Source organism: Ammospiza nelsoni, chromosome 5 (genome assembly GCF_027579445.1).
Source record: "Ammospiza nelsoni isolate bAmmNel1 chromosome 5, bAmmNel1.pri, whole genome shotgun sequence".
NCBI lineage: Eukaryota > Metazoa > Chordata > Aves > Passeriformes > Passerellidae > Ammospiza > Ammospiza nelsoni.
The window spans coordinates 34,163,682-34,181,234 of record NC_080637.1 but is presented as its reverse complement, the minus strand read 5'-3'; positions in this window follow the sequence as shown (position 1 = coordinate 34,181,234).

Sequence of the window (17,553 nt, the reverse complement as noted above, 5' to 3'; positions counted from 1 at the left end):
AACAGGTAGAATATATTGCTATGGAAACATGATTAATTTGGCAGTGATAGGAATGCCAGATTGATTACTGCTTATTCATAAGATGTTTTATTAAAAAAGAAAAAAGTAAAAATCACAAAATCTTATTCAGCAAGTAGGGACAGTGCTATGGTGTTCAAAGATGTGAACTAATATTTATCCATTCAAGGAAATACTAACAAAATGTCACTTTTATTAGAGAACAGCTTAAAGGTCTAGTGGTTCCTTCATCTCCTTCTTTGCATACAGTATAGACTGTAAGCATAATTTGAGATTCAGAATATGATTTGTTTGAAAAAGCATTTCTTATTTTTATTCACTGAAATTCAAATTAGGATATATAAACTAAGGAATGAGCAAAACAATACTGGGGTGAAATTGTTTGAAACTGTTTTAATTATGTCTCATGTCATTCCACAAATGTTTTAATTTCTTTTATGGTGAAGTGTTTAATGAACATAAACAAAATTATGTTTAATATTTTATTTAGTTGTATTAAAAGGTTTTCTTAAAAGGAAAACCAAGAAATTATTTTCTGGTAATCCACATAACCTTGCCTAAGCCCCTAGTTTATCTAATATTTTCATTTTCCATTTCTTCTATTAGCCTTGCTGTCTTCATGTTATTGTGTTGTGGTATTTTTATATGGTTTAGTAATATTTCATTGTTTGTTTCCTTTAACAATCCTCAGCTTTTGCAATGCTTTCTTTTTTTTTTTTTTTTTTTTTAAGTTGGACTGATTTTTGTTAAAACAGAGAGAAAAGAGGCGGGGAAATAATGTTGAATCAGGAGCACTGTTTTTTGTGATCATTGTGTCCCTGTCCTTTGTCACTGCTGTTCTTTGTGGTAAAGGCCTGCTACAGCTGGCCTGCACATTGCTTGTCTCTCCTTCGTGCCTGTGTCATTGGGCACTTTTCTGAATCTGGAAGACTGGAGCCCAGCACCAAGGTCCAGATCTGGATGTTTCTGTACTACAGCCTTGAAAATCCAAAAATCCATCCTTCTCCCTGCTTCTAGAGCTAGTGTTGTGCTTTGAGGGGAGCTCATCACAGGATTATCCATTGATCCTCTGTTATTGGGTTACCCTGTACTCATTTTCCTCAGATACCCTGACATTGCTCATAGACTGCTCATCTCTTCATTAACATTAGAAGTTTGTACTGATTATGCAAGAATGATTAATGTTGCCAGTTGTCCCTGTTTCATGTTGGGTGTCAATGTTTTTCTGCTTTTTTTCCTTTTTCAAAGATCTTATCTTCCTAGTTTAAACACATTCCTAGTCCTTCCTGGTCCAATTAATTGATGGAAAAAATCTAGCATGAATCATAGAGTTAAGAAAAGTCAGAACTCATCCATTGACATTTCTTTGAACTCAGTTAAACCACTGATAAGGTTGATCTTTTTTTTTTAACTGAGTTGAATATACGTGCTTATGTGTACTTTGCTGATGTAAGATTTTTCTGATTGTTTAGGCTAAATGTTTGAATTTGCCTTCTGCATGATGTATATAATTTTGATTTACGTATCATTCAGTTAACTTGACTGTTTAGGAGATGAGTGGGAGACGAAGATATGTATTTTTGCCTATGCATAGGAGAGTTTGGCAAACCTGGGCTCTCTGATTGTGAGCTCTCAGTTCCAGATTCCTTGCTCTTTATCTGGAATAGGTTCCAGCTCCTCTTACAACTTGCACTGTGGGTTTCTGAGCTCTGCGTCTGGGAATAGGGAAGCTCTGAAAGCCCAAATCATTTCAAAGTGTAAAGCAGGAGCTCTGGAGCCCTCTGTCGCTAGGCACTCTGCAGGTTGCAATATCCTAAAGCTGTGTATCCAGGAGCTCAGCATGGGAATTACCAGAATCCATGTATGTCTGGATTTTTAATGAAGCATTCTGTATGTTGAGCTTATGTTGTTTCTTTTTTTTTTCCATGAAGCATTTATGTTTTGACAAATCAGTAATTGGAAAAACTTTAATTGTCATTGTAAGGATTGGTAAAAAATAAAGTTAAGATGACTGGCAAGATGCCAGTTTTCCTGTTTGAACTCAGAAGCATTAAGTGCAGTGGCACTTTCGAGAGAACGTAATGAGGAAAATTGTCATCTCATCATATCTGAAAAGTGTACTTACTGATGATGAAAGAGGTAACTTCCAGGAAGATGACCAAGTAGCAAAGACCATGTAAGTTGAAATAGTTGAGATTGCCTGCTTGGCATTGCCTGTGATTGCCTTTCTGGAAGTAGGATAGATGATTTGATGTGCCCCGGACTGACTTTCTCACGCTGTCAGCCCATCTGCACGTGTTGTGAGTGGTGGAGCAGAAGTGAGTGTGGCTCTTGCAAAGCCACTTTTGTCTCTTGTCTGTAATTGGAGGTTAATTGCTCCTGAGAACGTGTGTGTTCAACAGTGGGCAGAACTGAGCTGCTCTGGCAGCGTTCCTGCTTCACTGATTGCTTTGGAGTGGCAGGGTGTGAGTACTGTGGCAGCCATGGTATTAAAAGTTTAAGATTTTTTGTGAGTAATTATTCATGAAAATAAATAATAAATCAATGTACTAGCTTGTCTGTTTTTTGATTTTACTCTGCATCTGGCTTTGTCTCTGGCCTGGTTTGTAGCATGAACAAGCAACCTGGCAATACTGGGCAGTGCCCTCTGTTTTAGCAAGTTGATGGGCGCTGATTGCTGTAGTTTACACCCAGCAAGAGGAGCAATTTCAAGCAATACCTACAAACCTTAACAGTTTCAACTGTTGATTTATTTGAGGTGTTGGAAAGCTTTTTCCACTTGAGATTCTGTGCATGTGATTTGTCATTCTGGGTCTTTTTCCTTGCTTTCTTCTTCCAGCTCCCTAATAGCAGAGGGTCTCTGAACTGCTTCCCCTCTTGCATCTCACCTATTCTCCTTTTTTCTTTCTCTGTCACTCTTTTTTTTTCCATTTTTTGCCATCTTTTATCGTTATTTCTGCAGGTCTTTCTTGAGTTACCTCTTTAGACATGCATTATAAATAAGTTGCACTATACTAAGGGTGAAGACAAGCTGAATAAAATGAATGCTTGTTCACCTGGGCATAACTTATGACACTTTTGCCCACCAGTACAGCAAATATTGGCAAACTGCTGAAGAAAATTAAGAGGCAAAATGCTGAAAAGGGACTGTAAAGGTGGTTTTGTCCAGTGTTACTCAGCCTGTGGTTCATGAATCGCTGCTGGTCCATGCATCACTATATAATGGTCCTTGAAACAACTACAGCATGCCTCAGGCACACACATGCTCCCACACGTGGATTGTGTACACACAGCAGGATTGTGTACCAGTACATGGGCAGGCACAGTCAGCAGATGGCTCCCAGCCTGGCTGTGCAGCCCTCATTAAAATGTTTATTGCTGTCCAGTTCCGAACTTACTCAAGATCTATTGTTTTACCCAAATATTAGATATCCCTGTTCTCAACTTCCTGTGATGCCAATACTTAGTTAAACCTCACACTTTCTTTGCTTAAGTCACTGTCTCTGGCTTGCAGTCCAGATCTGTTTCTGCAGTGAGTTGTATGTCTAATATCCTGTCTATTAGTAGAATAGCTCCACACCTCCTGGTTCCATAATTTCAAGTTTTACAAGTTTTGTTTGTGATCATCCATACATATGTGGCTAATACATTTTCCCCTACCTTGCTTCCAACTTTCCCAAGTTGTTGCCCTATATTCTTCATGTTTGCTTTCAAGCTGCTGGTAGTATGGTGGTCATAAGGATCACTGTATTTTATATGTTCTAGCACCTACATTCTGTATGTGCTTGTAAAACTTCTGGCAGTAATCACAGTAATCCTTGGAGGAAAAGTTTGGTTTTGTCCTTTTAGGCTCAGAAGATAATATCGTGGCTAATTCTTTCTTATGGACATGCATCAGAAATCTGAGAAATTAGCATGACATTATTTCTAATCAAGGTGTTTGTAATCAAGTCTGTGTCTTTTTTTGTGATTGATTTTATACTGTAGCTAAATTCAGGTAATTTTCCATGCTACATATGTGATGCAAGTTTGAAATTCTTAGCCTAAAGTGTGTAGATTGGAGGATATTCTAAAGAAAAAGCACTGGCTATTTTGGAAAATAGGACTTCAAGTATATTCACTTATTTCAAGTATGATAAAATCCTTCCAACTCTCTGACCCAGTTGGTTGAAGCAAGAACAGTAGGAGCAACAATCACCTAGAGGCAGTTAATTAGCACAGATTTCAATGCAGTTAAGATTTGGCAAAGAAACAGATACCTACAGCAATCCTATGTTGTGAATAAGTAGCAACAGTAATAATAGGCAGTACTAATAATGAAAGCATTGGAGGAGAAAGTAGTTCCTGCAGAGTTACCAGAAGCTGATTTTCACTGTATTGAAGGGGTATCATGAAGAAAGAGGTCATCTGGTATGAATTCTGCTGTTTTTTCTTCCTACATGGGAAGGAATACCATTCAACCTTGTATTCAACAATATTAAAAAACTGTCATGAACAAATCCAGTTGTTCTTGCTTTTAACCTTACAATGTGAGAGAGTTATCTAATGCAAAAAAATCCCCTTTCTGATAAAGGCCAAAATTCTAATTAAAATTCCTGGCATTCAGAATGAGCAGGCGCTGATAAAGAACACTTTTAGTAAATATTTCCCCATTGGTCCTGCAAAGGAACCTGATACTAATATACACTCTGCTTTGGGAGGATATAATTAAAATAGAATAGGAGCTTCTTAATAAAACAGGCAATATGTGAACCTTACAGGTCAGAGGAAGAAAAACCTGTTCCGTATTCATTTCCCCAAAGTAATGGAGGAGAGGCTATGCTCACAAAAGTTACTCTTATACCTACTGCTTGAAGGGGGAGATTTGCCCTAGGAAATAAACAGATAAATAAGTGGGAGTTCTCAGGAGTAATGATGGGATGTTAGCAATGCTCCAGGCTGCAGTAGATTCTTCACAAGTTTTTCAGAGCTCCTAGCCTGAAGACCACAGCCACAGCCTGCTCAAATGGCTGGGTTTTGGCAGTACTGCTGGTGTTCAAATGGTGCTTCACAGATCACTGCTCTGTAAATGTGTGTGTTCTTGGTGGTGCATTTCCATTCTTGGATGTGTCCACATGGTGTGAACAGAGCAGGACAGGTGTCATGGCTCCATCTCAGCATGTAGCAGTGTCCACTGGCAGTGAACATGCATCAACACAAGAGGCTGGATCTTGGTATTGGCTCAACTGAGACTAAAATTTTTGAAACCTTCAGTTTAATATAGAACCATGCTTTGGGAGGGAGGTGGAAATACTAGAGAAGCATAATCAAATTTCATACATAGTGGAGGCTGAGTAGAGCAGAGACGTACAAATTAATATATCTTTAAGGTAATCATTAAAATTATGTTTCATTTGATGGGCTGATAGCTGGTACATGTGGCCTGGCAGTCAGCATGCATGTAGCTCTGAGCTCGACATAACATGCACTAGCCTGCCCTGGTAGGGCTGTTAAAAGGGACATGGAGAGGAGCTTTGGGTGTGGAAGAGTGTTTGTAAGGGTGAAAGGGGCAGAGAGGAGTGTGTGGAATTTGAGGAGGGGACTTCATCAGTGGGGAAACAAATTCATGGTTGTGCTGCTGCTGCTGGTACAATTGATTGTGTTATGTCCTACATCTATCATCCCCACTGTCAGTTGTACTTTCTGCATTTACAGAGCCAGAATCTGCCTTGATCACAGGTTTCTAGGAGGAAGACCTATTTTATTTCAATTTTGGTCTCTTTTATTGTTTTCTCCAAAATGTTTTTAAATTTAGGTGCCCCTTAAAAACAAGGAGTGAATTCAGACTATTGTGTTGCATTGTTGCATTTATTATGCAAAATTTTACAAAGGGAGTGAAGTCAAGATTGCCTTAGAAAAAGGCAGTAGTCAGACTGCACTGAGTGCATCTGTTACAAACATTCCTTAGTTACTCTGAATGTGTGGGGTATGTATTCCTGTATATCAAAACGATCTGCTAATTTTTTGGCCACTGCTGATATGCTCCCCCAGTCTTCTTATCTGATAGCAGCATTAGGTGAAGGTTTTCTTCACTGCTCCCCTTGCCTCAGTTGCAGGTTCATTCAGGCTTTGGCAGAGTACAGGAAATCCCTGCAGGCAGCTGTTTTCAGGCTTTGGGAAAAGGAGGAAAATGACAAGACAGTACAGGGTCAGTCTGTCTTGAAACTGAGGTGCAGGGATTTTTTGGGGGGGAAATGAAGGGTTACCTTAAAGGCAGTGTTACAGGAGGACCAGTGCATGAGTAGTTGCTCTGAAGTCCTGACTCTTGTAGCCTTAAGCCCTCTCCTTTTAGATGTTCATGATTTATACTGGCTCCTCAGTATAAATCCTCAGTGGTTCCCCTTCTGTTTTCTCACCTTCTGCTTCTACAGTGCTCTTGAGCACTGTGCTACAATTTGTACGTTTGAGTTTTGTTATGGCACCAGTTGTGTCATGGACAGAATGGATTTCCGTGTGTACCTTTTAGCTCCTGATCCATTATCTGCTGCTGCTGCAGATATTTTCTGTCTTTGTCCCTGTAGTCCCATGCTCTTCGGAATGGGTGGCCTATTCCAAGCTTGGGTTTGCTCAACAGATTTGCCTATGAACAATGGGGTCCATGGACAAATTTCCCCGAATGAATGGACTTTGAAAAAATACTGATTTTTAAACTGTGTAAGAGCTTTAATCTATGTGTACAATTTAGGATCTAAGTGAGGTCTGTCTGTCAGCCATTGCTGTGCAAGCTTGTGCATTCCAGGCTCTAGGATGACCGGGGAAGTTCACCATCAGTTGACCTGATGAGCAGAGAAGTTGGACCAGATGACTCATGGTGGTCCCTTCCAGTCTCACCCATTTTGTGATTTTGTAGGGTTTCTCTGGAAAGTCCATGCAATTTCTAGTATAGCGCCTAGTCAGCCAGGCTCCAAGTGCCCCGAGCTGAAAAGGAAATATCTAAAGCTTTGAAAAGAAAATGTTGCCTGAAAAGAAAGTTAATGTTATATAAAGGATTCATCTTTTCTCAGAATGTCTATTAAACATAAAAATAGAAGGTATTTGTCATTTAAATCTGAACAACCATGAGAAATTTCAGCTCACCAGTTAAAATCCAGCTAAGCAAGAGGCACATAAAAGCTGTGTCAACTTTATTCATTGGCATTGATATTGGTTAGGATAAATATATCTTTATCTTAAAATTGGAAAGGTTTTAGTCTGACTAAGAGTGGATTGGCTTCTCCTGTTACTCACAACATCAGTCCTGGTTCCCAGAGGGAGAGCTGTGCTAAAGTTGGTGTGTCATTTCTCAGGAAATAAATGAGCAAATAGGGTATTTCTTTTTACATCATCATTAGTAGAACTTGCAGAATGCTTATTGCACAGGTTCTGGTAGTGTTCTTGACAATATAGTGTGAATTGCATTTGAAGCTGGTGTATGTTGACCTGATGCAATCATTTCAGAGCTTTTTTGGGAAATTATCCTTCAAGTTCTCTAGAGACTCGAGCATCTGCTGAGAAATGGAAACAAAGAAGGGCTTGATAATGAATGAAACTTGGGGTAATGAAAACATCTGTTCTGTTTTTCTGTAGTCTTTTCATCCTAACTCTTGTTTGTAAGTGTTTTATAATACTACAAAGCATAACATCCCAGGGTGCCCTTTACATGTGCTGTAGTGATGTAGGATGATTAGGCAGTCTGACCTCATGGAGGACAAATTGCACAGTGCTTATGAATCTTCAGAAAAACCTTCTTGTTAAAGTCATGTTTTGGATTTTAAAGGCTGTATGTGGTGGCTCATTTGTTTAGCTTGGTTATTGCTTTGTTTTGTGCAATGCATTTTTTGATGAACAGAATTCTCTCAAAATCAGCATTCAGAAATTTGGAAAGGTGCAAAAGAAAAAAATGTTGTTGTACAACACCTACCTCATTTTGGAAAAATTATTTTCTATCATTAGATAAAAAAAAATATAAAAGACTGTGCTGCTGTAAAAAAACCAAACTGATTTAGCATTTCTGAAATGTATAGTTTTAAATATTTAGAAAATCAAGCACTTAGAAAAACATGAGCGGGGTGACATCAGACATGTTCTGTATTTCAGTTAACATGTGTAGGGAATTAAGAACTCAGGATAGATTGTCATAATTACATAATGTTTTTTAAAGCAATTTAAGCATGTATTATTTGCTTACATAGCAAGCATTGTACACCTTTTCTGTCTTAAATTTTCTTAAGAATATTGTAAGTGCTTCTAACTGTTAATATTGAGCACTGTTACAACCCTGGGGAAGGTACTGCTCAGGAAAGCAGCTAGTTTAGACCATACACAGTATATTTATTTCAGAGCTGGCTTCTGGCTTTAGCTTTGGCTGTCATCATTGCTTACTGCTGGTTGTTTGAGACTAGACAAGCTGCAAACTCAGCTAGACATGGGTTTGCATTTATAGACTGCAACTGGAGCGCTGTGCTCTTGGACTGGCACTGTCCTGCTTGTGCAGCTTTGTGGAACACACTTGGCTGTGTTAGGTTGTTTCTTCTAGTGGCTAAATGACAGATTGTAACATTTGGATCTCACCTTTGGGCCGGCTTTCTTCTATATTTCTTCTCCAAATACTTTTATCTGTTCTTCAGCTAGGCTTGCATTCACCACCATACACTGACAGTGTAGCCAGTCTCAGCTTCTACTAAGATATGCTTCAAAAATTCAAATTTTTTATTGTTCTCCCTTCCTTCAGGAAAAATAGCTTTAATGAAATTAATGTTTTTAACCAACTTCAGTTTCTGCAGTTTCCATTGTGCTAGTAAAGACAACACTACAGAAATATCTCACTAATTCTTTCTTGCATAAAGTGGCTGTTCTGATAGCTTCCATTTTAAGCAAATAAAAATAACCTGTATGCCATTTAAAAAGAAAAGTACAGACTTCAAGTTTTAACACAGTTGTGCAAGAGTGTGTGTATTTTGAGTCATGCTCCTATTTGGCTGGCTTCAACTGCTAGCATCATGGCAAAAGTTCATATAGAATATTTTGTGGAAATGAGAGGCAGAAACACGTCTAATTAATAGACAATTTCTTTGTGTTTTAATCTGTATACTGATTAGGTAAATTGAATTTGTTTTAGTTGTGGTCATGTAAATCACATTGCTGCTGCATGCTTTTGCTTTGGCTTGGGAGTGCAGTATGTATCTTGTTGGAAAGAGGAGGTGTGAGTGATACCCTTGGGAAGGGATACCATTTTGCTTTGCACATAGGATTTATGAGGAGTCCCATCTGAGAGTAAGGGCTTATTAGAACAGTAGCTTGTGCTACACATTGGTAAGATTTATTCTTACTTATTCTGAAATCAGCTCCTAGCCATTTATGGGGACTAACCTAATTTCAATGTTAGAATGGTTCATTAATTCCCAGCTTTCTCTATCATCACACTTAATGGTAGAGACTGCAAATGAAGTGTTTTGATGTTTTAACACCATGGATTCCCACTTTTTGTCAGTACTTGGTCACTTCATGTGTTTTTAATTTTTTATGTATTTATTTTTAATTAAACCAAATCACCCACCCAGAAATATGTCTAAGTGCATACAGAAGTTATTGGCAACCCTCCTTCCCTGCCACATACCAGTTGCTTTTTTTTCAAGCTGGAAACAAAATTCAATTGTAAATTCAGTATCAGCAAGCTGTGTTTGCATTTTTGGATGATGTGAACATCATGCATGTGTGTCTTAAAGGAATGGCACTGTGCCAAGTGGTTTCAATGACATTTATTAGCTGACTCTCACTACTAACTAGTTGGATTTCCAGGGCTTCCTATGCTCTGTTTTGAGGTAGTGCATTGTCTTTTTTTCCCCAGTCCATTTCCTGTATATGTTGTAAAGCAATGAGTATCTTCACTGCTAGTTTGGATGAAGTAAACACTTTGTTGTCTGCAACCACCTGCAAAAAATTCTGCTGCTCTTGCACCTTTTGTTTAAGCTTTTACAGATGACCTGCTGTTACTAACCATTGGAGAATAAAGTGCAAGGGGGGATGAGGATAATGTTGCAAGTGTATAAACCAGAAGCGGGGTTGAGGTCCTTATGTGCTGCTCCATCATGCTGAAATCCTGTCTGTCATTGCAGGACTACAGGTTACTGTTTATCCCATTTGGGGTTTCTGTGTCTCTGCTGATGGTGCAGAGTAATTCTGTTTTTCTGTGTTTGCATGGGAGAACTTTGGAAGATGATTTGTCCCACAGGTAGAGTCAAGGTTTGTATGTGTAAAGAATTCTACTTGTGTGAAGCTGTGGAGGATCTAGGTGGACCTCCTAGGGAAATGAATTTTTCCCAGTTGTCCCCTAAGCAGAGTGAGCTTAAGTTTGTATCAGAGAGTTTTTCTCCATTTGGGATTTAGAACACAGCATTTTTTGTACTTTCTTTAAAAAGAAATTGTATTCAGTAAAAGTTTTATAAAGAATATCCTTAGTTTAAATATATTTTAATTCTATTTTGCCTTTAATTTTTGCTAGTGTTAGTAGATTAATGGTCTCTTTTTATTCACTAGAGCTCCTGCTTGACCAGACAGGATGTCTGTTCATTGAAAGCTGTTGTCAATCAGTGGGCATTGTCTTGTAGATTTGCACTTTGAAATACTACCGGTATTGGCAGTGAGTTTTGTGAATGCATGTTTGCTGTTTCACTTTTTTGTCCCCATTCCTTTATTGCATATTTGCTTGCAGGCATTTGAATTGCCTGACTTCATTGAACTTGAGTTTGAAGTTGCTGATTCTGTGTCTTCGGTCTAGACTGTCCTTTTAAATAACAGTAACGAAGCGCTGTCACGATGACTGTGGTGCTGTCTCCAGTGTGGGAAAATCGTCTCTGCTGCTTCCGAAAGCTTTGCCTGAGGTGGCTCCGTGTAATTGTAACATTTTAGATAATTGTTTGTAGTTTGTACTGTGCTTTTTGCCTAAACTGAGGACTGCTTGAAAATGAATGGATTGAAAGCCCATCTCTTCCTTCTCTGCTTTGCTAATGACATAATGGTGCATGACTGGAGTTTTAAATATTTTTGGAACAGTTGCAGTTTGTTTCATTGTGTTTCTCCAAGGTGGATATGTTGCTTGGAGAAGACTTGTATCTCCCAAAGTATGGTGTGAGGAGGTATGAACTGGACCTCTTGTTACACAGAGGTTGCATCAGATAAGGCAGGTGTTTTGGTGGAATGAATGAATTGTGATTTTTGGTTTCACTGGCAGAGTCAGGTGGTATTCATTCAGAGGTTTATAGGGTTAACTTTTGCTGTCCAGTAGACTCTGTACTGCAACAACTGTAGGCAGCCTGAGGTTGCAAGTCCCTGACTGAAAAAATCTAGGCTATTACATGTGGGATTGCTACCCACATTGCTAAAGGGTTTTAGGAGTTAGTCCCATAGCTGTGCTATGTAAATGGGGGTGTGGGAGGATTCCCATGCATTTGTGCCTTAACCTTGCTTCTCTCAAATCAGCTGTATCTGTTTAGGGCAAGGAGTGCTTTGGCTGCACTGCTGCTCTTCTGTCAATAGCAGATTTATCTAAACTGGCATTGTTTTCCCATTTCTCTTTTGTCCTTTCATTTCCCCAGAGAAGGATGTTGGTTTTCCTTGATGTGGCAGTTATTCTGTAGGTTCTTTCTCTAACTTTGATCTATAAAACGATCCAGGTTAAGAAAGGAACTTCATACTGAAAAAAGGGAAGAAGCTTCAGACTGATCTATCTGCATTATGAGAAAAGTATCAGCACTTTGTGCAGATGTCCTCTGTGTCATTACTATTTTTAATTTTTTAGAAAATCAAAATAAGAACAGAATGTAGGAATTACTCATATTGAGTCAGACCCAAAGTCTGTCTAACCCCATATCCTTTCTGACAGTGGCCAAAAATGAAAAGCTTGAGAAGATTACAGCAACAAGGTAATGACCCCACCATCTGTCTTCTCCCACCCTTCAGTGATATGTAACTCAGGATATTTTCCTGATATAGGGGTGCTTTCCATGTGGATATTGTCTGTTACTGCATTTATTTTTCATAAATATGTCTGGTCTCTCCTTAAAGCTCTAGGGTTTACGTAGCCACAGTATCTTGTGGCAGAGTCCCATGACTTAGATCAAAGTTGTGTGAATACTACTTCCATTTCTTCATTGTGAGCATGCTCCTGTTGGGCCACAAGTGGTACAACTCTTCATGCAGGCTGTGCCACCTGTGATTTTTATTAGCCACTTATATCCTGGCCCCTTCGTCCCCTTTGCAGGCAGTGGGGGATTAGCTGCTCAGCCTTTGGTTATCTGAGGAGAGGACGGGAACTGGAAGCAGCATTCAAGGTGCAGGTCCAAGGTGGGTTTAATGGCAATATTAAGCTTGTCTCTATTTGGTGCTCTCCTCTGTATAGCTTTTAATAACCTGCTGTTTGGTGGTGGCTGCTGAGCATTTAGCTGATGGTTGCCTGAAAGCATCTATTTTGTCTTGGAGGAAAATACATTGTGCTGGGTCCGGCAGCCCAGAGAAGCAAGGCAGCTGCTGCTTCAGGCCTCAGGGCCCACCGGTGCTGAGGCCAAAATGTATCCCCAGCAGGCAGGAATGTGCACTGTGTGTGTATGCTGGGGATTAGGCGGGCAGAGAGAGCACTGAGACGGTTCTGTTTGAGCAGGGGGAGCTCTGGGAGTGGGAGTATGTGTGTACACACCTTGGAGGAGCCTGCCAGCAGCTGAGCTCAGGCGCTAGCTCTGCTCAGAGGCTGTCCTGGTATCCCCAGTTGCTGGCACCTGGACATATGAGCTCCCTGGTCCCACACACACCACCCCAGGTGCTCTCATCTGTAGAGACATGCAGGTGTTCTCAAGCTCACAGGTGGCCCTCAGAGACCCACTATAACCCCTTGCTCCCAGCCACTCCTGCTCTCCACCTTGGTCTTTGCTAGCACTCACATGCTCATAAACCATGTGCAACCACAAAATGCCCTTTCTTTTCATCCCACTATGCGTCCTACGCCCCAAGACTGAAACACTCCTTGGCTGGAAGAGTGATGAGGGGTAGCTGCTTCCTGCAACTTGTCCTGCTGTGTTCCATGCCTGGACACCATGGCTGAGATTCTCCTGGGACAGACAGGGTGTTACTCAGCTGGAGTCTTGCTTTGAGGTCCTGCCTGCTTCTCTTCCAATGCTCCTCTACATTTGGTGAGATGGGATTTGGTAGGGCCTGGGAGTAGACTGGAGATGTAGTATTTGTGTAGATGAAATAAGATTATTATCCCAGAATTATACTTGAGTAGGATCAGAGCTCATTCTTTATCTGTGCCATGAAGATTGACTTTTTTACAAGCGCACAGCCTTTTTACAATGTAACTTCTAAACCTTCTTTTTGCAATCAAGCCATTTTTTTACTTTCCTGGCTAATTTAAATATTGTTAACAAATCTTGCACCTTAGTAGTCACCTTTTTTTTCCCTAGTTGTATTAAGAATATACTGACTAGCATAGATCTTAATGCAGCTCTGCCAAACTACTGGTGGCTTCCCTCTAACAGCAGATCATCTTTTCTGATTTTGAAAAAATTATCTATGGAAGAATCAAAAAGGTATTATTTCTGTGTAGGAAACAAAGGAGTTATCTTTATTTTCAAGTTTTGTCTGGTGTAGTGTTAGGCTTTTCATTGGCAATGATGCTTTTGTCATTTTCTTTTGGAAATTATTTAATGATCAAATAGCTTTTTTTTTTGGTCAGAATTTACGTACTCAACAATTTTATTCTGTCATTCATAATAATTTCCCCAGCCCTTGTAATTTTCTGAATTAGTCCTGTCATCCTTCAGTGTGACAAGCTTCCTATACACCTTTGTCAAGCAGCTGAAATTTTCTAAGTTTTCCTTATAAATTCAGTGCTTCTCTCACTTCTCAGGTCTTCCTGAGAAGGACTTCCCCCCATGGTCCTGCAGAACTGAGTATCTTGTTCCATCCGTATTCTTTCCTATTTGCAGGAAATGCATCTCAGAGCAATATTACACAATGACCCACTCCGGTTTTTGGACAAGTCTGAAGGGCCCTATTAAAAAACTTTGCGTATTAGTTAAATATATAGGTATGTACGATTTTTTAAGAAAAACCTAATATTTACTTTGGGAAAAAATTGCTGTGATAGTACAATAATTTTAAAAGGCATTGCTTTTTTTTTTAGAAAATTATTTTAGTAAGCACAGTAGCTGTAGAAATAAACAATTCATGTATTCTTCCCTAGTTACCTTTACCACAGTAAATTAATTTTTTTTATTCTTGACAGTTTCTACAATGCAAATAAAAAATTAGGCTTTGTGTTATCATTTTCTCCTATATGAGCATACCCAGTTCTGATCTTTTTCCTGAATTCTTTGCAGAAATGTTGTTTTCATTGAATCTATAATTAAATATGCCTCTCTTGATCATTCCATATCTCTAGTCATTTGACTTTATTTTTTTTCAGCTTTAAGGATGTTGTTTGTCAAGATTTTTCTATTTCTGTAGTGTTCTGTAGTGCAGCTTGTAGTCAGACCTTTCTGAAGTCCTTCAGACTCTGCTGTGGGAACTGCAGCAGGACAGTGAATCACCTCATGGGCAGATGTGCTTATGCAGTGGCTGGCAGCAAAGGCTTGGCTGGGTTAAAGTCCTTTGCACAAATAACATTAATTGAGGAGATTTTTATTTTTTCCTAGCCTCAGGCTATAGTGATCTGTTCCTGTCTGGAGTTTTGTCATTGGAGGTGGGGTGGGAAATACATGCTTTTTGCCAGAATTGAGCTGGGACATTCACATTTTCTGGTACAGGAATTCTATAATGTTCTGCCTGGGGCTTTGGAAATAATTGCTGATGAAACTTAGTGTACTGGTTCTGCTAGGGTGACTGAGTATCTGTCATTTTAACAGACTTAAACAGACATAAGCTTTGTAGCCCCTCTGGTTTGGTTACTGAAGTTCCAGCGTGCATTAGGCTGAAAAGGAATAGCATGCCCTGGTACTGTGTGTGCTGTGTTGTGTGTGGCAAGTGGGAATCTTCAGATACAAAGATTTCTTCATCTCTGATCACCAGTCCCTCAGAATTCCCTCAGAATTGCTATTTTTTGTTTTTATAAGCAGTAGCATTTCTTTCTGCCATTATGGAGCATTCAGAACCAAACTTGTCTGCCTCAGCTTAGCTTCTTTGAAATATCAAGTGCTTGTCTGCAGTTACTTTGGAGCTCTGTTCTAAAATATGGGAGGTTGTAAGTTTGTTGTTGTAAATAGAGATAAAGGAGGATTTGGAATCAAATGGGATTTTGTAAGTGCAAATGTTTTTCAGATCCTGGAAGTAGATTTCCTACTGGCTGTCCTCCTGAGTGACTTCATGGGCCTGGGCAGTTCTATCAGCTTGCAGGTGTTTGTAGGGAGAGCAGAGCCTGTGCGTGTGGGGTGAGTGGTTCTGATGGTTGTTCTGTCTCCTTGTGTTTCTGGTGAGAAACACCTGCTAGCATGGCCATTACTGCTTGGAAGCTCTGAGCAAACCAAGCTCTTTCTGTGCTAACAAGTGCCTCATGTGCAAGAGCCTGTGCTTAGGAGCTGGAACAGGTTAGAGTAGGGAAGAAGGAGCTGTATTATACCCTTTCTAAAAATAATTGAAGCTAAGGGTAACTTTACACTATGTAACTTCAAATTGGGAGCTCATAGGAGGGCAGAGCATTAAGCCCAAGTATTTGGTGTGGTTGAACATGACTGAATTGTAAACCCAGACTTTAATCTGACTCCATTATTGGAAAAAATAAAATCAGACTACCCTTTCATCAAATGTTGAAGCGGTTACTGGAATGTAAAATACAACTATATGCTAAATTTCATGCATCTCGTTTAAGAAATATTTTGCATAGAATTAGCTACAGTGGTGCTAACCACTTTTATTGAACACGGACACTTGTTACAGGCCAGCTTAGAGCTTGAGGTGTTATTTCACATCTCCAGGCTTGGTGGGGAAGCTGTTCTCAGGGCAGTAAGCCTGCAGCCATGCAGAATGCAGTATGATCTGTCTCTGGGGAAATTAGTCCACTCATCTCATCAGGAACTGATTCTAGCAAACGACTGGTAAATGTTACAACACATTATTGTTTTTCTACTGTATTATGTCTCTCTGTCTCTTTAATATGTGTGCATATGAAATGCATGTAGTGATTTGAGGTTATAAACATACTGGTATAATTCACAAGTAACAAATGAGCATCAGTTAAAAATTTAGCTGATCCTTCCAGCAGTAGCAATTTAAGGAAGCAAGCAGCAGTATGAATCACTTAGCTGGAAAAGAAGAAATATCTAGATGCAAACGGCATTTGGCAAATGAGTGATGGTATAAGAACCTGAATACTGTACAGACCATGACCCAGCTATTGGCATTGCTTTTAGTGTCCTGAATTGCTCAGCTGCCACACTCTTCTGAGGCTTCAGAATATCCTAAAAATATTTAAGTTTGTATTCACTGGTTTAAGATGTTGCCAAAAGCATTAAAAGAATTGCTGTCCTAAATTAATTAACTTTTGTTTGTTGAACCTGTAGTGTGGAACAGAAATGTCAGTTTTATTCAGACAAAGGGAAGTTTCATCTCCAGGCCATAAGTGATTTTGCCCTGGCTTAACGAGTCATATATTTCCACTGGACCTGAAAGAGAATTTTTTTTTAAATGATTGCTTCAGGCCACATATAACCTCATCATTTGCAGCAGTGCAATTTAAGGGATTTAATGTAAACTACTTGAAGTTTTTGATTATGTGTTTGACCTAACCACAAGGAAAAAAAATTGCCTAACCTTCAGTTATAGTAGCATAAGAAATATAAGTCAGCAGATATGAAATAGTTTAAAATGGCAAAGTCTGCCTGCTGTGCTACATGGCTGCCCCTTGTCTTGCTTTGAGCGCATCATTGCCCACCCTCCTGCCTGGTGACATCTTTGCTGAGGCAGAGGCAGTGGATCCCAGTGGGGGCCTGGGTCCTTGGCCTGAGCTCTGCCCACCTGGCAGCCCTGTGGGGCTCAGCACTGAGCGTGCTGCCCTCCCAAGGACTTGACATCAGGACTCAGCATGGTGATGCAGAATAGATTTAAATCTAAGCAATAGATTGCTTGGATTTGCTTTGCTCTTTTGAAGTGTGGTGTGATCTTTAGCCATAGGGACTAAGCATGTCAAAGTGAGAAGGCTGGAGTTTGCCTTCATGCTTGTTCTTTTTCTGTTTTCCCTAACAGCCTCTGTCAAATCTGTTGTTCTTTTTCAGTTCCCTTACAACAGGCAGGGACTGCTTTGGGGTGGCTGGTGCTCTTACCTGTCTTCATATCTGTGTTTTCCAGCATAGTTCCACTTGAATTAGTTCAGCATACACGTCATAATTGGTTCATGTAAGAGGTTTGTGGATCATAAGAAAATGTTTTGTAGTCACAAGGTTTCAGGTAGACTGCAAATACCTGATTTTTTAACCTGCTGTTATTCAAAACCATAATAATGATTTCAGCATTGTTAAAACTCACTAATTCTTA